At 33.0% G+C, this 25,314-nt stretch overlaps 1 pseudogene; it reads left to right on the top strand.

The window, feature by feature from the left end:
- The first annotated feature begins 6,693 nt into the window (after positions 1-6,693).
- On the top strand, positions 6,694-6,812 carry LOC118609114 (annotated as a pseudogene).
- The last annotated feature ends 18,502 nt before the right edge of the window (positions 6,813-25,314 follow it).

Raw genomic sequence — 25,314 nt, 5'->3', positions numbered from 1 at the left:
GAGATATCTCTAGAATAGAATACCCAAATGGTAAAATGGCAAAATTTGGGGAATTAAAAAAAGTTTGTCATTTAGTATGCAAATATTTTACTGTCATTGGCAAAAGAGAGAGGGGGCATATTTCCATTCATCACTCTTCGCTACTCTGGATTCTTTTCTTGTTCTTAGAGAAAAACAGAATAGTTTTTGTAGCTACAACAGTGGTACATCTGTTAGCTCCCAAAAGTTTTACAAAGTAGCAGCAGGGAAAAATCATTTCCAAATGACCTCACAATTGGAAGAAAATTATAATTTTATCTCTCTTCAAGAAATAGTTTTTCAAATATTGAAATTAGAAGTATTTTTTTAAATGATAACACAAATTGACAATGTACTTAGTGATTTATTGTCTACCGTGCACTGTTCAAGTGGTTTTCAAAAATATCTAAAATCACTTGAAGAACAAATGTAAAAAACATAAACTGATCAAATGAATTAAAACTTAGAGAAGAGAAAGTTCAAATCTCTTTCTAGTTACAGAATATACATCTAAATTAAAGTATTTTTATATAATCAAATTTAGTATATAAATAATCAAAGAAGCATATATTTTGAATTGTTTGTATATGTCTGCATTAAAAGATTAAAATATCTTAAAGTCTTCTTTAAATTGAAATAAAATTCAAAATTCATTCATATACTATGGCTTATGGAATTACTATTTCTCCCTCATCATAGCAACAGGATTCTGTAGTAAGATTAGGCCGTTCCCCCAATTCCCCATGTAAATTAAACTTTCCCTAGTCATTCTCTATCCAATTAACATTTTATTTTCTTTAGAGCACTTATTACTATCAGAAATGTTCTTACCTGTTTGTTGTTTAGTTCCACTAGAATATAAACTCCACAAAAGCAGCAAACTCATTTCAGTTTATTTGCTGCTGTGTTCTTAGCAAGGCACCTAGAACATCTGATGCAAATGTCTGTCGTATACATTAACAGATAAATAAATCTCAGCTAAAATATATTTTAATTTACAGAAGGAAAGAAAAGATCCTATTATAGTAGATTCTAACTAATGTCATTATTTCAGAACACTTTCACTGAGAAGTTTTAATGATGAGATATTGTTCACAGAAAGACATGTATATTTAGGAGCTAGTTATAAACAAAGAATGCTAAATATGTACAGATTCCGTCTTGATATAAAAATATTCACAGTATGATTTGAATGATTTTAAATCTTTCTAAACTTAAATTTAAATCTTCTCACAGTTGAAACGTGTTGACTCACTAAGAATGGTGAACACCAGCTCAAAAATATGTATGATCAGAAAATTCTGACGCCATCTGGTAGTGATCACCAACAGCAGTTCTTCTCATTGCCTTACTACCTAATTACCTAACTGCTCTTTCACACGAGGCCACTCAAAATCTCTAAAGATTGTGAAAACTTTTGATTCAGATTGCCGTAACAAAATACCATAAACTGGGTGAATTATACAATAAACATTTGTTTCTCACAGTTTCAGAGGCTGGGGAGTGTGAACGAAAAAGTTGTTCTATGGAAAATAACCTCACAAGGTGATTCGATCATAAATTCCTAACTGGGCAGGTCATGGTGGGTAGTCCCAACCCAGACAAATAACTTTTTAAAAAAAAGTCACATCCAATTACTTATCTATCTATCTATCTATCTATCTATCTATCTATCTATCTATTTATTTATATTTTTCGATTGGAATTGACAATCATTATTATTTTATGTTAGTTTCAGATATATGGCATAGTGGTTAGATATTTACATAATTTAGACATATAACTTCTTTAGTAAAAGGTTTATCTTTTTCTTAAGCAAGACTTGTCTATTGTTCTCGTGCATCTAGGTTAACAAACTGTTGAACTAAACTTTAACCACCCTCAAGAAAACACATAATCTTATCAACTATCCTATAATCCAATAACCACCCTGCTATTTGTCTTCCATACATTCCCTACTTAATTTTAAATGCATAAGGGAAGTTGCAAAACCATTACTCTCTGGAGCATTTGAGATAGTTTAGTTCAATTGTTTTGTTGTTGTTGTTCTCTCCTTTTTTTTTCTTTTATCTTTTTATCTTTTTTTTTTTTTTTTTTTTAAAGAGTGTATTTGAGCCAAACTACCAACATGTGCCAGGGAGCAAGATTTCAAATGTTTTGGGACAACTATCATCAGTTTGGCTCAAATAAATTCTTATAAAAATTCACTACAATTTTGAACATTTTTAAAAATATTTTTTAAATTAAGTTTATTGGGGTAACATTGGTTAATACAATCATATAATTTTCAGGAGTACATTATCATTTGACATCCATCTATTCTATTGCGTGTTCATCACCCAAAGTCCAGTTTCCTTCAGCTACCATATATTTGATCCCCTTTACCCATTTCACCCTCCTCCTGCCTCCCTGTATTTGACCCCCTTTACCCCATCTACCTCCCCTCTCCTCCTCCACTCCACTAGTAACCACTACTCTATAGTCCTCTGGTAATCACTAGTCAACAGTCCACGTCCATGAGTCTCTATTCGTTTGTTCCGTTCATTTGTTGCTTTTAGGTTTATATCCCACATATAAGTGATATCATGTGATTTTCAACTTTTTCTGTCTGGCTTATTTCACTTAGCATGATTATCTTGCGTTCCATCCATGTTGTCACTAATGGCAGTATTTCATCTCTTCTTATGGCTGAATAATATTCCATTATATATAGGTACCACAGCTTCTTTAGCCAATCATCTATCATAGGCCACTTCAGTTGCTTTCATGTTCTGGCCACTGTGAATAATGCTGCTATGAGCACTGGTGTACAAATATCTTTATAGATACGAGTTTTCCCAAGATCAAGGCACTTGCAGAATCTGCTCAGAGTCTGATTTCTAGACAGATGTCTTCTTACTGTAAGCTCACATGGTGAAAGGGACGAAGTATCGTTCTGGGGCTTCTGAATGACATATTAAGAGTTATAAAAGCACTAATTCATTCATGAGGGATTAGACCCCATCTCCTAATAATGCCACTTTGGGCATTAGGATTTAACATATACATTTGGGGAGGAGGAGATGAATACAACACATTCAGACAATAGTACAGACAAATAAGACGTGGCAGAGCCAACAATTGAAACTTCAGATGTCTAACTTCAAAGCCTATATTTTTTTCAATATAAAATGTTTTGCAGTAGATCAGAGTTTGATGAACTGTTAGACGTGAAAAGTAAGGTAGAGAGAAGGAAAACTTTAGAATCTTTGGGGGTAAAAATGCTTGGCATTAACAAAATCACCTGATTTTCATAGACACAGTTAAATGGTGGTGGTTGATCAAAAAGTAAAAATGTGAAGGTCATATTAACAAAGGGCTAGATGCTGTCACACAAAAGTTGTATCAGATAATATCTGCAAACAGCAAGCATGCTGTTCCAGACAGGGAGTATGCCATCTCTGTCATCATCACCATCAAAGAATTCTTATTGAAGAACCCCCTGGATGACATATTAGGTGTTATACTAAGATTTTAACTCAAGAATTTGATACTCAAATATTTCATTTTTTGAGTTAACCACAATTAACTAAAAGTTTAAGTGTTTTGACAGCATGTTAGCATAACACAATTAAAATATGGATCTTTGTCAATTATTTCTTGCCATTTCCATACATTGAGAACTAAATGCATAATTAATAAGGATTTCTTCTAGGTGTTAAAAGGAGTAAAAATGCTGTATATTTTGAAATTAAGTGACAAGTACTAGCTTTCTTACCTTGAACATTTACATTAATATTTTGTTTTCTTTGTGAGATCTGACAACAAGTAATAAAGATGAAAATTAAAATGTAGTGAAAAATAAAAAAGAATATACAAAGGCCAATTAACACTTATGAAAAGTTTTGAAATGTGGTATAAAAACATGCAACCTTTTTTAAATTTAGTCCATTAACATTCATTTCAAAATTTTCCCAGCACAGACCAACTCCTGATATATTATTGCTTATTTTTCTCAATGCAAATTAAAAAGAGCTTCAGTTAAAATAAGCCACTTAGCCTAAATTTTGAGATTCTCATAATTTTTGAAAAGTTCTGTAAAATCTAAAAGTTTTGTTTGGACTTCTAGCAGGGCTGGGAGTATAAAGAGCTTTGTTTTTATGCACAATGTTCCTAGTTACCTTTTTGGCTAAAGCTAAGATTATCCCTGTCTTAATGAATATTAATACTTCCTGTAATGCAATCTGTTTTCCCACCTTTTGTTGAAAATATTGTCTTTCCCCACTGGTAGAAGATTACTCTGTTTACATTTCGATTTCACACAGCTTCTATGAGTCTTTCGTTAAAAGAAAATCAATTCTGTAGCTACATTAATAACAAATATTTGCTTAAATTCTAAACAATCTGATCAAGAGTGGTTGAAGGGAAAGCTAAGTGACCCGGAAGAAGAAAATAGAATATGAAGTTTCTAATATGTCACTAGGAAAAACATATATATATATTTATATGTTTATATATTTATATATTTATACGTATATGATACAGAGCAAAGGAGTCTATTGGACTAAACTCTTCACTGAAACTGACTTTATTTATCCGTCGAGGGAAGCTTCTCCTGTCTTGGATTTAAGCAAACAATTGCTATGCACCATCTCGTATAAATGTAACACTCAGAAGAAATGCATATTAAACTTTGAAATACTGAGCTTGTGTTTTGAATTTTTATATTTTTCTTCAAATATCATCCTTTTCATAATCATAATTGAGCACCCCAAGAAGCTAAATAATGCAAATATTAAATTACAAACTCGTATTAGGAAATGAAATAATATGCTTAATGTTTTAGTTCTGGAAAAAATATTTTCTATTTTAGCTTAGAAAATGTGTATATTAAGGAATGAGGTCTAGAATAGTCACCACCTCAAAATCTCTACTAATTCTTAGGAGACACAGAAAAATTAAAACCCATGGCTATGACTAGAAATACCCATTTAATTACATGCATTCAGGCAACAAAGTAAATTCCATGAACATCAATAAAATTATTTTAATTTTCTTTTCAACTACATAGGTAAAATAGTTGATTAGTTGAAGATATTTAAAAATTCTTCACGTGCTCTTTTAAATAAATAATACTTGTTGTTATTTTATTCTAATCACAAAGGTAATATATACTCTTTATGGAAAATTTGGAAAATATGAATAAAATCCAAAGAACAAAATAGAATAATCCATAAATCTATCCTTCAAGTATAATCACCAATTTTTTTTATTGTGTGTCTTTCAGGCTTTTCTACACATGTTATATGTTTGTTTAAATAAAGTTGGACTAAAATTGTATGTATAGTTTTGTCATTTGTTTTTTCTCCCTCAATATTATGCACAACTAGTTTTCCTTTCTGCTACTACATTTGATCTCTTATAATTGATATATAAAGTGTTGCCAGTGTTTTGTTATTTTGAATACAACTGCGATAAAAGTGTTTACAAGTAAATTTTGAATCTACTTTTGATTATGTTATGAGAGAAATATTAGCACTGGAATTCTAAGATAATTATTAAGGCTTATGAAACATTTAAGTTTTTAGAAACATTGAAATAAATTATACTCTTAGAAATAGTAATAAGGCTATTTTGCCTGTGCCATAGGTAATACTAGAAATTATCAACCTCTTGTTTTCATATGTAGACAAAGCATAATCTACCAAATGCTGCAAATATACAAGTACACATATTTACTTCTAAATGGTCCAGAGATTTCCCTGGAGTTTCCTTTATGCTCACATATGATGTGAATTAAAACCATGTCTTCAAAAGCAGGAATAGATAGACTAAACTGACATCGTAATTTCAGCCACTAATTCTATAACTTCCTTTGTCTGACTCATTTGTTCCTCGGACACTCATGTGTTCTAGCTCTGAGGCTGCCTTTGTTTCAAGTTATCCAGTAAATTACAAAAGTCAGATCAGCAGCAAGAGAGTTAGAACACAGTGTAGGGGAAAGCCCTTTTATCCCTACAAATTCAATATATATGTCTATTCATCCATCAGACTAAACAGCCTTGATTTATTCAACCTATTACTAAACACAACAAAATAAGTATATTGAAAACAAACAAAAATAAATTAGTTTCCTAAGAAAATTCCAGAGGAATTACACTATCACAGGTATCAACAAATGTTTTCTGTAAAGTACCAGATAGTAAGTATTTTAATCCTTGCAGGTCATATGGACTCTGACACAATTATTTAACTCCACCCTTGCATATGAAAACTGTAATGGATAATATACCAGCCAATGAGCATGGCTGTGTTACAATAAAACTTTATTTACAAAAATAGGCAACTGGCTGGATTTGACCCTCAGGCTATAGTTTACCAACCCAGTCTTTATCTTACTGTTTGTAAAGAAAAAAATAGAGCACTGAGGAATGTTTATATAATTATCTCCCTGAAATAAAATCATTGTTTACATAAAGTGAAATCATTTTTTTACATTAAAAAAATTTTTTATTAAATATCCAAGATGGGTAACATAAAACCACTGACATTCTAAGAAAGGGTCAATACTTTTGCAGAAGGGGCATAGAAGGGAAGAGTCAAAGAAAAATGTTAAAGTTAAAAGGATCTCTCCAGGGCTCCCTTTGCCTTACTCAAATAAAATTTAACACTGAAACTCTTCTAAAGTACTTTAGAGTCTACGGCCATGCTACCCTGAACAAGCCCGATCCCATCTGATCTCAGAAACTAAGCAGGTTCGGGCCTAGTTAATACTTGGGTGAGAGACCACCTAGGAAGACCAGGTGCTGTAGGTGTAAAAAATAAAAAAGATAATAATAAGGGATTGTAAACTGACAAGGTCCTTGCAATCTGTGAGATCAACCAAGGATTGTCTTCCCTAAAAAAAAAAAAAAGTAATAAATAAAAAATAAAGTACTTTAGAAATTGTAAACCTTCATAGATAAGAGCAAAGATAGGCCCCAAAGCAAAAACAAAGCTCTGCTCAGCGCAAAGACACAACCCAACTATCAACAGAGAGCATAGAGTAGCCATTATCATCTTGATCATATTTGTTATTAGTATTGGTAGGTTTAGTTTATCTTATTTCTTATTATGTTACTTATTTTGGAGATACTTTTCAAATATTAGCTATTATGGCTGGTAAGTACGAAAGAGCAAAGGAGTAGTGAAACTTGCATGAAAGTGCTTGTAAGACACAAAAAATGACAAAAGAAATCTTCAAATGAAAAGTCAGAACCAACATATATTCTTTAATAAAACAAATTTATACAGATGTGTTGTATACATTTTTATAGTATCATTTTGACTTTATAAATAAAAGGACATATATCAAAGGACTAACCTGTTCAAAAGTTGTAGAACATTTGTATTTATTTCCTTCATGACACAAGCCTTCCTGCCAAAGAGTGTCAGCTTATGTTTCAGCTTAGCGATGACCACAAATCCTTTGATATTCCTACTGAGACCTGAACTCTATACCCTCTCAAATTCTCTGACTAAAGAACATAGTAGAAGTGACCCTGTGGCGGTATTCAGGCCCAGGCCTTAAGAGCCCAACCATTTTTATTTTCTGCCTCTTATAACACTTGCTCTTGGAGCCCTTAGCTGTAGAGTAAGAAGTCTAACTACTTAGACTCTTAACCACTTAGACTTAGAGTTACCCTGAGACTACATGAAGAGAGGAAGGGGCCCAGTTGAGCCCAGCCTTCCAGCCATCACACCAAGGTATCAGGCATATAAGCAAAGCCATCTTGGACCCTACGAGCAACTCAGTTACCAATACATTGAACAGAAGAATCACCCAGATATAATAAAAAGTTTATTGTTTTGAACTATTACATTTTGGTGAAGTTTATGGTATAGCAATAGATAACTAAATAGCATACAAAAATGACAAACAGCAAGAAATGTTTACATGCATTCTATAGCAATTAATTACTTTGTGTTTCTCTCTTTTATTTTTTGGTTACTTTTAATAAAATATACATGCCAGCTTTTGCCTTTCTGTAGGTGTAGTCATTTGAAAGTCATAATATTTCACTTCCTAAACAATTAACTTCAAGAAATTTCTGAGATTCTTGTCAAGCCATGATTACCAATTAAACATTCAAAAAATTTTTGAAGTCTGCCACAGAACCAATTTGAATTGGCAGACAGATCTTAAAAATAAGCAATGGACAAAATAGCTGAATTTAGTAATTAATTTCATAGCCAAACCCAACTTTATTACCTTGTTCAATGAGTTTTAAAACAAGGTAGGCATCACTAATGGATTCGAGCAATCACAAAATTCTCCAAAATATCTTAAAGAAACCTTTCTTTCATTTACATTAGAATAAAAATGTAAAGCATGTCAAACAACAAGAATTTGGGGAAGGGTAAATGGAAACTTCCATGTCTAAATAAACTTCTTCAAAAAGTAGAGTATGGACTTCAAGAAAAGGTGATACTTGTTTATATGCCTTCTAGGTATTCCCACCTGGTATTCTCATGTATGTAATTCCACAGCAGCATTCTATTCTCACATGTACGAGCAGGAAGTTTGTTGAATCATTATAACCACCTGACTTATAATTTCATGAGATCTGCTGGTTAGCTCATGGGAAAATATATATTTTTAACATAAAGGGCAAGTATAGTTTATAATGACAATCTTTTTCTGCAGAAATTACTTGTAATATAGCCTGGCATGTTGTGGTATGTCTCAAAAAGAGTTATATAAATTCTATTCCTCAAGATATTAACATCTGTTAATTGGATTAAAAAGTGTCTTTGCAAATAAGTTCAGGAAAACTTAGAGAGGACATTGTTAAACTGTTTCCTTTCTAGAATGTTCTGGAGCCTTGAGGTGCTAAGCTCTACAAACCTCTAAGGGATCTTATGGTATACTGAATCCAACATAGCTGACTGTGGTATCTTTTTTGGGAAAGCATTTTGGGCATGCCTATGGACTGAAACACACTTTGGGAAATACTGGCAGAGTGGACAGAGTCTGAAACTTAGAGCCCAGAGGCTTTCAATATAATTCTGATCTTCCATTTACTGGTTGTGTGAGTCATTTATCCACAATTAGTGTCAATCTCATCTTATGTAAAATGAGGATAATTATACATATACTAACTGGCACTCCACAGAGTTTTTATGAGGAGTGAGAAATTTCAAGTAAAAGTGACTAATTCAATGTCTGGCATATGGCAGGCCCTGGTGACCAAATGCTGGAGGAATAATTGTCTCTGTATAACAATATTTTTAATTTTTTAAGATTCTGGTGAGATGTCCAAATGCTTATAAATTCTGGTACTGATTTCTCATCAAATTCCAAATCTTTACCCACTTAGATGAGTCTAGTCCAAGTTCTCCAAAATGAACTTCTACAACTTTGTCATATCTGTGGCAATGACCACAGAACATGCTGTGCTGTCTGCTGAACTGAAGGTCTACTTCATTTTGTTGTTAACCCATTTTATAGTAGGACATCTAAACCCAGAGGTTTTTAAATAAAACTTTCAAGAAAATATAAGATGGAGATGAAACATTAGAGCAGAAGACTATACCAACACCTCAGGACATGATTTACTTGATTTCTTTGATCCTTTGTTTCTTCATTTATAAATAAAAATAACAATTGCCCTATAGGAATATTGTGAGGATTAAATTTGAAAGCATATGGTAAGCACATTGTAGAATATAGTATAAGTTAATAAACCATTCTACACTATCTTCAAAAGAGATTTTTCATAAGATTATATACTGTTGGTCCTTAATGGAAGAGCTAGGGCATAGATCAATGCATAAAGTTGACCCTCCACATCCATAGACTCCCAACCATGGATAAAAAACAATGCTGGTATTTACTGGAAAAAAAATCAGATATAAATGAAACCGCACAGTTCAAACCCATGTTGTTCAAGGTTCAATTGTAATATTAAAATTAAAGAATCAGTTATAGATTACCTACTCCAAGTCTCTCCTTTCTAGAATTAAAAAAAAAAGCTCAGCAGGATGAAGAAGTTTAGCCAAAGTCATATATTTCTTAATGCCACACAGGATATAATAGCTTTCTCCAAATATTCAAAGAAGGAAAATAGAGTTGTCCTGTATGACCCCAAGGTATGAAATCAGTGGTGAAAGCTAGAGGAGACTGTGCAGAAGACATGTCTAACAATCTCTGTGTTCCACTATTGAAATAGGCTGCCTCAGGCTGCCAACTTTCCCCTCTATTTATGTGTTGAACCTAGTTTTAGGAAGATGAAGCAGGCCAGAAGCATAGTTATCACTCTCTGGGTTGTGTGCATTAGAGATTAATCGTATGTATTATGGCTTGTCCACATTTTACAAATTGCCTGAAATAGGCCTTACGACAGAGCCAGCTCTGGAATTTGTACTTTACAGGAATACAGCAACCACAATTTCACTGGAAGAAAGGACTGAAAGCTGTAATTTCTTAGCACTTTACATGAGATTGAGAAAATGTTAAATCTATATCAAAGAATAGGGTTTCAAGAAGATTATAGAGAAGCTAAATTCCTTTAATTTAGTTGACATTGCCACTGGGTATATATAGAAACCTGGCTCTACTCTGTTAATGGTTAACCACAATTGTAGAATCTGTAATTTGCTGTTATCCGTACCAATGGCCTTTTTTTATTTATGTAGATAATTGAAGATTGACTGTAATTATGAAATGTGATAACCCCAAGGACCCATTGAACATTATTATTTAGAAACAATGTGAATTGAGATGTTCCACACACTAGACAACCCAAATAATGTTTGCTCGATGTTAAGGAATGTGCTATCAATCACAATACGCCAAATCAAAAAAAAAAAAAACAAAAAAACCCAAAACTAAAAAACAAAAAAGAAAAACAAAGAAAGTTCCCTCTTAGAAGCAATCTGAGTGAGACAGGATTGACATTAGCAACAAAAGAGAAGTGAGAGGTGATTTGAGGAAGTAAAATACAGTTCAGTAAAGACTGGGATATTTCTGTGGAAACTATTAAAAGGGGAACTCCAAGATATGCCTTGCGTTTGCTCAGATCTGGACCTGAGTTTGCATATTTTTTTATTTCAGAGTATGTTCTGACTAACAGGGCAAATATACTTAGTATAAGTGGTTAATGAAGCTAGCAGTAAAGTAGGCACATCCTGTTACAGTGCCCATAATAATAACAAAGCTAATATTAACCAAGTGCTTACCAGAGGCAGGCACTATGCTAAAATGTTTCACATGAATTAACTTGTTTAATCCTCATAACAAGCCTGTGATATAGGTACTATTCTTAACCCCATTTTCAAGAAACTGAAATTTAGAGAGATTAACTACTTTCCACAGCTGAGAAGATCTTCTGACCCTGAATCCATACTCTTCACTATGGCACTATAGTGCACTGTATGCCATCCTGTACATTATGACATCTGACATGAAATTTCGTCTTGTTAATACTGATGCCGTTATCCCTAGAGAAGCCCATTATTTGAGTGGTCTGTTCTATGCAGGCCAGCCTTTGGGGCATCATGTGTCTCTTTCATATTAATCCTTGGACAAAACTTACTCAAAAATAAGTTCTTCTTCCATCAGTGTCATGACAGATCAAACATCTTCTAAAGATGACAGAAGAATCAGGAGAAATGGCATAAATTGGTGAGAAAAATTTTCTCGTCATTATTTCATTTTCAACAATACTTTAAGTGTGGTTTCACAGGGGTTGCTGAGGAAACCACTCAAAGGTCAAATCCATTTGTGGCAGGTCTGACTTTTCTAAATCTAAGGACAATTGGGTTCAGGGCCACCCATCGACATATTAGAACAGGCAGACATTCAGGGAGTTCAAAAGGGCACTTGTACCCAAATTGTTTTCCTTCAAAATTGCCAACTGGTCTGAAATTCTCCCACTACTATCACTTATTTGGATAAAGCCCCTATATTATAATATAAATATGTTCTCATACATATGCATACATTTATCCACTAGCTTTCACAATAGACCAGTGAGCTGTAAAGTTCAAAAAGAGAACTTGGCTTCAAGGGTTTCAAGGGAATGAGACCACGGCTGGTAAATTTCAATGGAAAAAAATAGAACTGGAAAGGTCATTTTGGTGGTTTCCAAACACAGGTCTACAGATTAAAGTTGGTCCAAGATGAAGTCCTCCGTTTTTAACCTTTGGATGATAACATGTCATTTTTTTTTAATGAAATGATTATAATAATGCATAGAAGTTGTATTTTTTCTTTAATGTTTTTACTTAGCAATAAAATTAAAAACTAGCAACTTTCCGTTGATCTTTAATGCATATGTGAACACGTGTTCAACATTCTATTTAAATTTTACAATGACTGTATGAGGAATGTACTGTGATAATTCTTATTTTATAGATGAGGAATCTTGGGTTGAAAAGATAAATAACTTACCCAAGGCACTATATCTGTTGAGTGGCAGAACTGTGATTTGTACTCCTCATTGCTCCCATTTCAGGCAGGGATACTAGGGCTTTGTGAGAAAGAAAAAAAAATGTTAAAAACAGCAAGAGAAACTTTAGAAGAACTGAGCACAGGAGATAAATTTCACCTACTTAATTTTACCAAAGGCTCCCTAGAACTTTGCTTGCAAAAATATTTCCTTTTATAGCCAATATTTATAAACTAACATCATAAAATCCTAAAAGGCTAAGGGCAAAAAAAAAATCTTAAAGTTTATCTTCTTCTTTTTAATAAATGAGGAAACTTAGAGGTAGTGTCTGACTTAAAATTCTAAATATTTGTGTATAACTAGCACTCAGAAATGTTTACTTAAAGCAAAAAATATAACATACACATTATGTCTAATGTAGAAAAAAAAAAAGAATAGAGAAAAGTATAGCTTGATCAAACCAGCAAAGTATCTGCATGTGATAAAACTCCAGTTCAGCCAACTCAGTCATCCATGAAAATGAAGAACAGTAAATAGAAAAAAAGACTCCAAAATATAGTTGATTTCGACTCAGTGCTTTGTACATAGTAAGCACTCAATAATCAATTACTAAAAGAATGAATTACTAATTTTAGGTTGCTCATAGTAACATGGGCAAACACATCTTTTCTTGTTCTAGAAATAAACATTGAAGATCTGTGAAGATGCTTACCCATAAAATAACTCTTATAAGACTACACTTTGATCAACCACGTGTGCTTGCCATTACAAATAGATGTGAATTGAAAATATGCAAATATGCTAATTCAGGCATAATACATGAAGTGATTAAATCTTAAGAATTAGTATCATCTATCTGGCATTCTCTCAAACTCTCAACATTTGAAAACATTTTACATACTGGATCTCTTTGCCACCAGGGACCCATCTAAATCTAGAAGTATGCTTTTTTTTTTCAAGGAGGGAGTTGTTCTCATCCGCCACAACAAACCTTGGCAGAGAACTATCTTGTGCTTGTTCTGGAACACATATCAAGAATTAGAATAAAGACTAAAAAATATGCTCGGCATTTCCAAGTCCATATGTACTCCTAATTGGTATCTCCTGTTGACTAGAAGGACAATGGATGAAGAGTCAATTAAATAACTTTTGGGGGGAAATTGGAGAAGAAGAAACAGAATGGTGTTCTGTAGCCTCAGCCCTAAGCTTTAGGAAGTCCCGTGGTGACTCTCATATCTCTAAGCCAACGATTTAAGGAAGTCCATTTAATGCTTTTGAAAGGCAGTCATTGAGGCAGCAATGGAGACCTCAGAGAACCCCTCCTTTACCCTTTAGACTAAGACACAACCATTTATCACAGTGGGAGCTTGGATACCACACTGAGGAATTTCCCATCATGGCTTGGGTTTGCATGAGAAACATGATCAAACTGTATTTCATTCTGGAAAATAGATTGAGGGACAGGTAATTTTCAAGATGCCTCTTCATTAATTATGAATCCTGATCATGCCTGATTTTCTTCACCCATGGAAGGAAGTTGAAAGTCCTGATGATGATGTTGGAGCCTATTGCTGATTTCAGAACCCATTTCCCTCATAAAGTTGAGCCCCAAGGTTTAAAAGAAATAGAAGAAGTAGAGTTCAAGCTTTTCCTTTATTTCCATTCTATACAAACCTGCCTATTTAGCAATGGCTAGATCTCTACCAAACAGCCAAATTATCTGTAGACGTTCTAGTGACTATCAAGTTCCAAGTCCTGTTTCAGGCCTCAAGTTCTGAAATGGGGTTTTTCTGGAGCTCTGTGAAGAATTGCTATACCACAAAAGGGCATGAGCCTAAACATATTACTTCCCTTGTTTCCTGTGTGGGGCCAGCTGCCTTTTAAGGAGCCCCTGGAAGTGAAAGCATCAGACAGACTTTGAACTTGGTTATGGGACCATCAGAGAATTACCTTCCACCTGGAATGCTGGAGTCATTCCTTCATTTACTCAGCAAAAACGTATTTTATGACACTAAAGAGGATAGGATCACGGACAGTTTGAGGATTATTTCATAGAAGCAGGTAAGTGAAACTAGGACTTGAGATTGCTAGTGATGACCAACACTATGCCATAGGACCCACTGAGTATGAGATCAAGGGATTCTAACTCATCCCCTCAAATGGAAATGATTTATTTGGTATCATCATGCATTCTATCAGATTTTTTTTCCTCCTGAAAATTTCTAAGTCAAGATCTAATTGCATAGTCTCATGATGAATCTATCACAGGAAATATCAAGGCTGGACTGTATATTAACCAATAAAAATTAGATCTATTTTAAATCAATAAAGGACAAAGACCTTGTCTTAATTTTCTCTTTGGCCTCTAGTGCATAACATGGCACTTATTCCATAGGGGACAGTTTATAAATGTTTATTGCATTGAAAAGGATTCCTGTGGTGAGAAATTTTCACCTTAGTTTTTGGCTGAATGCAGTTATTTGCTTTGCATTTTTCATTTGAATTTTTTTTGAACCAATGAATAGTAATAGCAAGTAGCAATAGAATAACAATTGATTTGTTTAACTTTTAAGCCAAGAAAATTTGCCCACTTAGGCAAAAATATTCAATTATCCAGTCTACTGAAAATTTTTGTTTACTTTAATGCCAAAATTTCAGCTTCTGTTGAAGTATTCATTAAGAATATTCATCTGAAACTACTCTAAAACTATTGATTCTATACATTTTTGCCTTTTGTCTCAATTTCCCTATTTGTCAGATGAATATTTTATTTGCTTATTCCCTAGGAATAGTAGAAAGTTTGTGACCTACCAATTAGATATTACCTATATACATACAATGAGTATTACTCTCACTGCCAATGATTCAGTTCAGATGTGTTGAAATCAGTTGTATACTGTAAGCAATAAAGTATGGAATTTTTAAAAAGTGATGTATTTTGAACACATATTCAGATTTAGGACTATCACAGTAACATATATTATCACTCATTTTCATTGACATTTAAACGGATTCTCCTGAGAGAAAACATAATGAAATCATAGCCAAGTACCAAGAAGTCTCACTGGTAACTGATCCACTTATGAGAGTACGACACATGAATGTCATCAGTCACATACACCACAGTTGAGAAAAGTTTACACATTCCTGTTCTACAGTCATAGTCTTTGCAGGAATTATAATCACCTTTGGAAAATTTACATGCTGTAGTATTATTCACCATTAGAAGCAAAACAAGTTTCCCTGATGACACTATTTAATTTTGTTCCTAACCACTTAAATTTCCTGGTCCCCTTTTCTACCTTTATTTTCCTCCATAGCACTCATCTCCATATGACATACTATACATTTGAATAATATCTTTATATCTTCCTCCTAGAATATAAACACACCATGAGGACCAGGATAATTGTCTTATTTTCTACTGTTTCCTCAACCCCTAGAACAGTGCCAAAAGTGAAAACAGAGTAGTGATGGAAGAGAAACCACCTGATACAGTGGTTCTTTTCTCTTCTTGACAAATTAGAGAAGATTACAACATTTTCAAAGACTTAAATAATATATAAATTCCAAGAGCTCCTGAAAAAAGGAGCACTTCTCAAATCATTATCTTCTAAAGGAAAACTACACATCAGTTTTTAGATTAGGCAGTACTATTACTAAACAATAGATAGTAATTCTATTAAATAAAACATTCCTCTGAACTATAGCATTACGAAGGATGAAACTATGATGAATTCATTTTAAATTGGCAGCTAGAAATGAAAATATTATAAAATCCTAATTTATTTCATGAAAAAATCCTAAAGTTGAATAATGCTAATGTTCAGCATGAATTGGCTCATGTAATATATTTGTTTTTATTAAACTTTTTGAGATAATTGTCAGTTCACATGAAGTTGTAAGAAATAATACAGAGAGATCCCGTGTATCTTTTATCCAGTTTTCATAATGGTAACATCTTGTAAAACTATAGCACAATAGCAGAGCTAGGATATTAACATTGGTACAGTTAAATATAAAACCCTTCTAACACAAGGACCCCTCAGGTTGCCCTATTATAGCTATACGTACTTCTCTCCTGCTCCTACTCCCTACCTAACTCCTGGGAACCACTAATATGTTCTACATTTCTATAATTTTGTAATTTAGAGAATGTTATATAAATGGAATAATTTGTTCAAAGGTTACAGTGTATAGACTTTTGAAATTGGCCTTTTTTTTTTTCACTCAGCATAATTCTCTGAAGATTAGTATAGATTTTTGAGTATATCACCAGTATCTTCCTTTTTATTAAGTAATATTCCATGGCATGGACGTACCACATTTTTTTAACTATTTATATGTTAAAGGAAATGTAGTTGTTTCGAGTTTGGGGCTATTAAGATTAAAGTAGCTACAAATATCCCTGTAAAGGTTTTCATATGAACACAAGACGTCAGTTTTCCACAATAAATGCTCAAGGGTACAATTGTTGAGTTGTATGATAGTTATATGTTTAATTTTTACAGAATCTGCCAAACTATTTTCCAGAATGGCTATACCATTTTACATTCCTACCAGCAATGTATAAGTGATCTACTTTTTCCACATTAGGTGTTTTTTGTTTCATTTTTGTTTCTTTTGTTGTTGTTGTTGTTATTGTTGTTGTTGTTGTTATTTTAGGTGTTCTGATAGGTATATATTGATACCACAGTGTGGTTTAAATGGTGGCTGGTGCTATTGTATATCTTTTCATGTGTGTTTTTATATCCTTTCAGTGAAATGTCTGTTCATATCTTTTGCCAGTTTCTCAGTTAGACTGCTTGTTTTTTCACTATTGAATTGGGAAAGTTCTTTATTCTAGATACTCATTCTTTGTTGCTTATGTGGTTTACAAATATTTTCTTCTAGTCTTGAGCTTGTCTTTTTATGTCCTATACAGGGTTTTTCACAAGCAAAAGTTTTTCATTTTGATTAAATCCAACACGTCAATTTTCTTTGTTGATCATGCTATTGTTGTCAAATCTAAGAACTCTTCGCCCAGGTCTACATTCAAAATATTTTCTCCTGCTTTTTTTTCCCCCTAAAAGTTTCATAGTTTTAACTTTAACATTTGAATCCAAGATCCATTTTAAGTTAATTTTTGGATATAATGTGAGACTTACCTCTCTGTATGTCTCTTTACCCTCTCTTACTTATATATAAATGTCTTAAATATTTCCTGTGTAGAATCACATCTGACAGTGGCTTTAACCATCAGTCTTAATTTAGGAAACTCAAAAGGAGAAGAAAAAGCAATTGAATTAACCTATGTTTTTGTTTACTATGCTTCTTTTATCATTCTCTTTTTTTGTTTATAAAATTTTCGTTAGTCATTCTTTTAGAATAGGTTTGTAGATGACAAATTCTCTTAGTTTTTCTTCATTTGAGAATTTCTTGATTTTTTTTTAATTCCGGAAGGATAGTTTTACTGGGCTTAGGATTCTGGACTGACAGTTATATTTCATCACATGAAAAATTTTGTGTCATTTCCTTCTGGGTACTCTGATTTCCTATGAGGAAGTTACTGTCATTTGAATTATTTTTCCCCTATAGATGAAATATCACTTTTCTCTGGCTGCCTTCAAAATTTTTTTATTTTTAATTTTTAGAAGTTTTATTTTAATGTGTTCTAGTGTGGATTTCTTTGTGCTTATTCTTTTGGGGTTTGCTCTGCTTCTTGAATCTATAAGTTTTTGCCTCTTCCAAATTTGGGAAGTTTTCAGTAATTATTTCTTCAGGTCTTTTTTCAGTCTCACTCTCAATTTATCTTTTATTTTTTCTGGTCCCTGAGACTCTGTTTTTTGTTTTCTTTTGTTTTGCTTTTGTTTATTTTTTTCTATTATTCAGAATGAATCATTTCTATTGTTCAATTTTTCAGTTCACTGATTCTTTCTTTTGTCCCCTATATTCTTCTGTTAAGCCTGTTCACTGAGCTTTTTTATTTTGGTTAGTGTATTTTCCCACAATTTTCTAAAATTACCAATTGGTTCTTCTTTACATCTTCTATTTAATTTCTGAGGCTATTTTTTCATTTGTTTCAAGTATTTTTATAATTACTCACTGAAGCTTTTTATCATAGCTGCTATAAAATTTCTGTTAGATCATTCCAACATCTCTGTCATCTCAGTGTTGGCATCTATTGATTTTTTTTTTCTTTCAGTTTGAGATTCGTTCATTCAGTTGAGGTTAATTCATCATTGAACCTTTGAAAGAACCATATCAATTTGAGTTCTTCCTGTTTCTTGGTATGATAAATGATTTTTAAATGAACCTGAATATTTTGTAATGTAAGATTCTGGATTTTATTTAAACCTTATGTTTTAACTTGCTTTTTCTGAAATTACTTTGGCAGGAGAAGGGTGCGCACCACCTTCTTACAGCCAGGTGGAGGTGGATGTCAAAATCCCCTATTTAGGTTACATTATCATCTGATAGAGGTAGGCTCCCCATAACTGCTGGCAGGAGTGAGAGTTCATTTCCCCATGTGGTCTTCACTGGCAGGCACCACAGGTAGCCAGTTCATACTGCTGAGTGCTCATAATAAAAGCCCTGACTCTCTAAGAGACTTCCTTTGACACAACCTAAGTGGGGAGATGAAGGGGCGACTTGGCACTGTCAGGTGAGAATGGAAGGCCAGGATCCCCATATCATCTCCACTGACACTCCAAGGTAAACATTACAGACTAGTAGGAGTGAGAGTCCTGGATCCCTGCTTGGCCCTGCCTGACACCACCTTAGTGGGGTGGGACACCTTCTTATAGTTTTGGTCCTCACTCAGCCTTTGCTAGTCTGGGTAGGGGAGACACTATATTTTTTTCTGTGGTGTTTGCTTCGTCAGCTCCAAGTCTAGGAAATATGAGGCAAAAAGAAAGCTCAGGGAAACACCACCATGTTGTTCCTCCAGTTCCCAAGTCCCTAGCTGGTCTGCCTTCTACTCTACCTTTCAGAGTCGATTCTCCAGTTTGTTTTATAAGTAAAGTCCAGGGAGAAATAGAAAAATAGAAATAGAAAAATAATCTCTATATTTAAAAATATCTCTATTTTCTATGCGGAAGCCCATACAATATATTTTATTCCCTCTAAAATGTCAAATCAATAAGTAGGTAGTCATTATTCGACCATCTGAAAAAAGATCTGTGTTGTTCATTATGATACCTACTATCCATATGGGAGTATTTAAATTAAAATTTAAATTAAACAAAATAAAAATTCGGTTTCTCAGTTGCACTAGCAACATTTTGAGTACTCAATAATAGCCACACCTGTTTAGTGGCTGCCATATTGGACTGTGCAGCTACAGAACATTTTGAACATCTCAGAAAATATATTGGGTGAACTAGCTACTGAACAAAATGGTTCAAGATACTACTAAATGTTGATTTTTAAAATGGAAGAAAAATATGAAACAGATGGGTGAATAAATGACCCTGTGAATTATAGCAATAGAAAGAATGTGAATTTATTTAGAAGGCAAATTTGCAAAATGGACACTAACCTACCACTATGTCATAGACTGAATTTTTAGTGATTCTAAGCTGCCTTGGTCCATTCCTAAGATAATCCTCTTTTCTGTGAGTTGATGCAATTTGGAACAGTAACGCTAATTGATGTGGCAGCTGAGATTAGTGCGTTTTTACCCTGACGTTGCATGTTATGTTACATTCAGCTATCATCTGACAAGTGTTGGACATATTCATTGAGCATTATTTTACTTGACAGAGGGGATACATGTACTTTATAAAATTCGGTCTTTTAAAACAATAACTAAAATGCTAGAGAGACAACTTTAGTAAGAGAGTATAATTTCAGGGCAGCAAAGCCCAAGTAATGATAAAATATAAATACAAATAAAACGTAAAATGGATAAAAATCACAAAGATTTCAAAATTAGAGCTTCTCGTTATTTAATTTATTCAACAACTCTTTATAAAAAGTATATTATTACAGTTCAATCATCAATTCTCATTTGAGAAATTGAACTACAGAGAAATTGACTTTATTAATGGAAAAGAAAAAAATGTAGCCCATTTTATTCTACATCTAGTTCCCTTCCTGTTGATGTTATATGACCATAAAATGTCTTTCATAGTCACACCAGCCACATTGGGCCCCTTATTATTTGAAAAAAATACTTTGCACTTTATGCTTCCATGGATAACTTATTTTTTTCCCCTTATTAATTCATTCTAAATATTTGTCAAATGCCTACAATAAGCCAAGAAGTTCTAGGGACCGAAGTACATCAGTTGACAAAACCAAGATCCCTATCTGAACTCATATTCTAATGGGGGTACATAATAAATATAATAAGTAAATTAGACAATGAGTACTATGGAAAAAAGAAAAAGTAGAACAGGTTAAAGAAGGATGAGATTAGAGCTTTGAGGCAGATTAAGTCACTCTTACAGGATCTATCATCACCATTTGTTGAAATCTCTGCTCTCCTTCAATATCCATCTCTAATGCCTTGTCCTCTATGAAGCCCTCCTTAATACCTTAGTTAAAATTTCTCTCTCCCATTATGCTTCTTTAGCACTTCCTACCTCTATTACAACACTTAACATTTTGCCTTGTTTTAGATCTGAATGCATCTGTCTTTTCATTAAACTGTAGTTCCTCTTTAAGAATTATTTTATCCCTTGCAGAGTCACACATAGTGGTTAGCTTAATAGTGTTTATTAAGTAATTAACCCTAAATTGAACATGAATTGAAAAAGACCCAGATTATTAATAAAAGGTAATTCTGATATTAGGATTCAAAAATATAAATTCAGCATGTAGATATTGGGTGCCAATTCTTTATTCGCACTTATTTTGTTCTCTTCTACTAATGTCTATAGGGCTAGAAAGACAGTAAATGTTTTGTTAGAGATAGTCTCTATTTTCTGCTCTTGCTGGAATTTCTAGTAAAAAATACCACATATTAATATACGCAACAAATCACGAAAATAGGGGCATCATCAAGAACTTAAATTTGTCTTTAGAGCTGTCATTCATTACCTATATAACCTACTAAATTAACAGTTATACATTAGAATTTAGGCAACTATTGTCTTTATATAATATCACGCTTTTATAAGAGAAAATATGAGTTATGTAAATTGTCTATATTTTTCTTTTTTGCCAATGAATAAAAAAGCTATATTCTTCTTTATTTCTATCACAAAATATTCTTTACATGCCTGAGAACTAGTAGAACTTGTTACTTAAGAAATTTTATTTCTTACAACATAATAACATACTATATTGAAAGTGCTGTTATAAACAATATTTACTACATTCATGAGTACTAAATAAAACATAACTATTAAATTGATTTTGATTATACATTTTGTAAGTATCCTGTAATCAGAAGGTATGAATAAAAGACTTCTCCTAACCAATCACATAACTAAAAATACATGTAGTTTTTGTATTTTCCTTCTTCCTAAAAAGTATTTTAGAATGTAAAAGGTGAGTGCATGATTAGAAAGAATTTATATAATCTTAGTAATTCAGATAAATTGAGTTGGTTGAATTAGTGACTTGTGTTGCTTTTTTGAACAGAGATGTGACAATATGAAATATTAATGAATGTTCTACTGGAATTGCTGATGATGAATTCTTGTGATGATGAAGAATTTAAAACAAACCTCTTCTAAGTGAGAGAATGTGTTTGTACTCTTAATATTTTTATTAAACTGAAGGTTTGACGTTCCTCTTATTTTTATCCAAAATGCACATAACAACATACATTTCTATTAAGTTTTATCCTGATGTGCAGAGAATTATGATAGAAGGTAATTATTAGAGCTTTCATTATCATAATTATTCATTATGATTATTATAAGAAAGTTGATGGGTCATAAGCGAGAAAGGTAACAGTGGTGAGTTGAAGAGAAAGTGTGCTGGTTAGAAGCAGAACTAATGTAAAGAATTTACAGGATGATCATGAACATGAGAAACCATGCCTTACCCACTAGATTCAATGTTTGTTTGCTTTAGAGTTTGGATCTTGTCTTATTTCTATTTTCTCATGTGACTAGTACAACACTGTGTGCATGTATATATATATATATATAGTCCTGCAATAAGTGCTTTTTAAATTAATTACTTACATCAGGGCAGACAAGCTTCTAAAGTTACTGTTTTCCAGACTGTGTAAATGCTATCAAAACAAGTGATAAATTCAACAAAAATGAAATTTTTATGTAAAATTATTTCAGACAATTTTAGTCGTTTGACTTAATTTTTAAGGCTTTGATCATTTATTTGTTGTCATATTATTATACGAGAGTCAAAAGCTTAAGTGGGCCAAATCCATAGTTGGTTAATCCTCTTTGGTACGAAATATTGGCATTAGTGTCTCTCATAACAAGTATTTTTATTAAAATATCATTTTAGACACATTTTTAAAGACCAACCGTGTTTATGTACATGCGCAAAATTTGAATTTGGTGCCTGAACATTTTAGTACATAGCTGCCTAAGCACACACACCCACAAAATTGATAAGTTTAGAGCTTCAATAAACAAGCTTTTCTATAGAAAGGATACAACATAATGACTCAACAGAGGACATTCATTTGCATAAAAATAACAAGAATTTTAATACATTGTTACAATACATGAATTTCTTTTAGCTATACAATTTTTTTCACTTCTGAATTAAAGTTCTTACTCAGGAGTGTGAATTCATTTTGAGCCTTGCAGATGTTCTGACTTGCTACTAGTTTATAAGTAAACATTAGCTGGGCGTTGTCATGGTAAGTGAAAAACTGTTTTTAATCTATCTATATAAGTAGGCCCGTTGCTGTCAGCAGATAAGAGAACAGAAACAAGGTATAGTGTTGAAGTATGAAAAACTAAATGGTTTTTAAAAGCATACTTAGCCTTTAAGAATGATTTCCTTGAATATTATTTTTAGAGAAACATGGAATTAACATAATTGAAGGTCAACAAAAAAGAATTTGCAAACATAATTTAAGGAATGGGTACATAGATATAAATTTCATTTTAGCTTGAAATGTGCACTTAAGTTGGTATTTGATCTTCACTAAGATTAAGACAAATAATAAAAAATGTTTTTCTATAATATCCAGTCACACTTCACAAAGATTTTTCTGAAGAAGGACGAATAATGGGAACTTTTATTTTACCTTTAAAGAACAGTACAGTCAACATTATCTTTGCTTTTCTAGACTCTGATCAATTGTAACTCTCCCCTCAAAGCATCTGTTTTTAATACCTGTCTGTGAATCCAAAATGCAATAAAAAAAAATTTCAAAATGTAAATTCAAAGTGGCATTTATCATCCAGGTGCTTGGACTGTTTAATTTAATAAGTATTTGGCACCTTTAACATGTCTAATGTTGGATTATGTATGCGGTGTAATTACTTAAAATGAAAAGCATATACTGTGTATTTTCTTTGACAGTTAAGACGTATGCACACTGACCAATTAAAGGACACAGTAAGCTAGTCTGTATATGCTGATAAAAGTGCTATGGTGGGTCAGAGAAATGGTGGATTATTATGAAGTGGGGAAGTTGGGAAAAAACTTCCTGGAGGAGGTAAGTTAAGTTGAGAAAGCTGTATATTTCTGAAGTAGATGAGGAAGAGGTAAAACCAGTGTTCAGAGAAACAGCAAGAGCAAAAGGATAAGGGTGAGCTATTTTAGTCAGTAGAAAATAAATCAGCCTCTTAGAGCAGATTTATTTGTTTTGTGGGGACCAGGCCTTCATTGAAGCCTCAAGCTATGCTTTCATATTTACTTCAAGTTTCAGAGTTCTCACCTCTCACTTATCTTTGCCTTGTTGATGATATTACTAATGGCCTGCTCTTGCTTATGCTGATTTTATCATTTAAGTTTTCCATTCCAGAATCAGAATATCTTTTCTATAGTCCCACACACTACGCAGTTTTCCAGCAGTTTTTTATTTTTATTTTTTTCAGCTACCTGCATTTCTTCACTTAAGACTGTCCACAGAGATCCAGGAAACCTACAGGTTTACGTGGGCCAATGCACTTGAGTTCCATAATAGATTATACCTGTGAAGCACCTGTGATGAAAGGGCACCAAGGTCAAGTAATTTGGGTCCAAGTTCTGTCATTTCCGGTATAACTTTGAGCAAGATGATAATATAGGGAAAGGTGAGGGGGGCTGGCATTTTGTGATTACCTATTATGTGTTCAGCGCTGGGATTGGTTTTGTGTATTATTTAATATTCATAGATCACATCACCTCCCAGCTCCCACTTCAAAAATCAAAGATAAAACCAGTATCGCTGCCAAAAAAAAAAATAAAAGATATTTTTCCTATTTTAAAGATGATCAAAACTCAGGTGTAGATAGGCAAAGAAGCTTGATGTTTTAGACACATCTGAGATTTGAGCTTGGTCTCAATGTCCCAACTCTATCACTTACTAGATTTGTGACCAAGTTTTTTATCCATTTATTCAATACTCACTATCTGTCGAGTGTGTTGTTTGGCATGAGGTTTTGAGAAAACAACGTGACATTGTTTCTTCCCTTAAAAGCTCTTACAATGTGGTAGAGGCAAACAGACATGCAAGGAAGCTTTTGTAACTACGTGATAGGTGTAGCTCTGGAAGTCTGTAAAGAGTAGTGTGAGATACAAATGAGTCTATTGTATTCAGCACTGTCAGATGGTAGAGGTCAGGAAAGCTTTCAGGGAGAAGTGTCCCAAGAGTTCCACATAGTCACCATTCAGTCAGGTGATTCTGAGAAAGAACAAGACATTCTAACTTGAGCACTAAGGCCTGAAATAGCTTGGAAAGAAATGAAAGTGCTTCAGTGTGGCTGGAGTGAGAGAACTCAAAGTCATAAGTAATAATATCCACTTCCTCTCTTAGAAGATTAAA

Source organism: Rousettus aegyptiacus, unplaced genomic scaffold, assembly GCF_014176215.1.
Source record: "Rousettus aegyptiacus isolate mRouAeg1 unplaced genomic scaffold, mRouAeg1.p scaffold_m13_p_10, whole genome shotgun sequence".
In the NCBI taxonomy this organism is placed as follows: Eukaryota; Metazoa; Chordata; class Mammalia; order Chiroptera; family Pteropodidae; genus Rousettus; species Rousettus aegyptiacus.
Note: the sequence above shows the minus strand (reverse complement) of the source record. Positions and strands in the feature narration are given on the sequence as shown.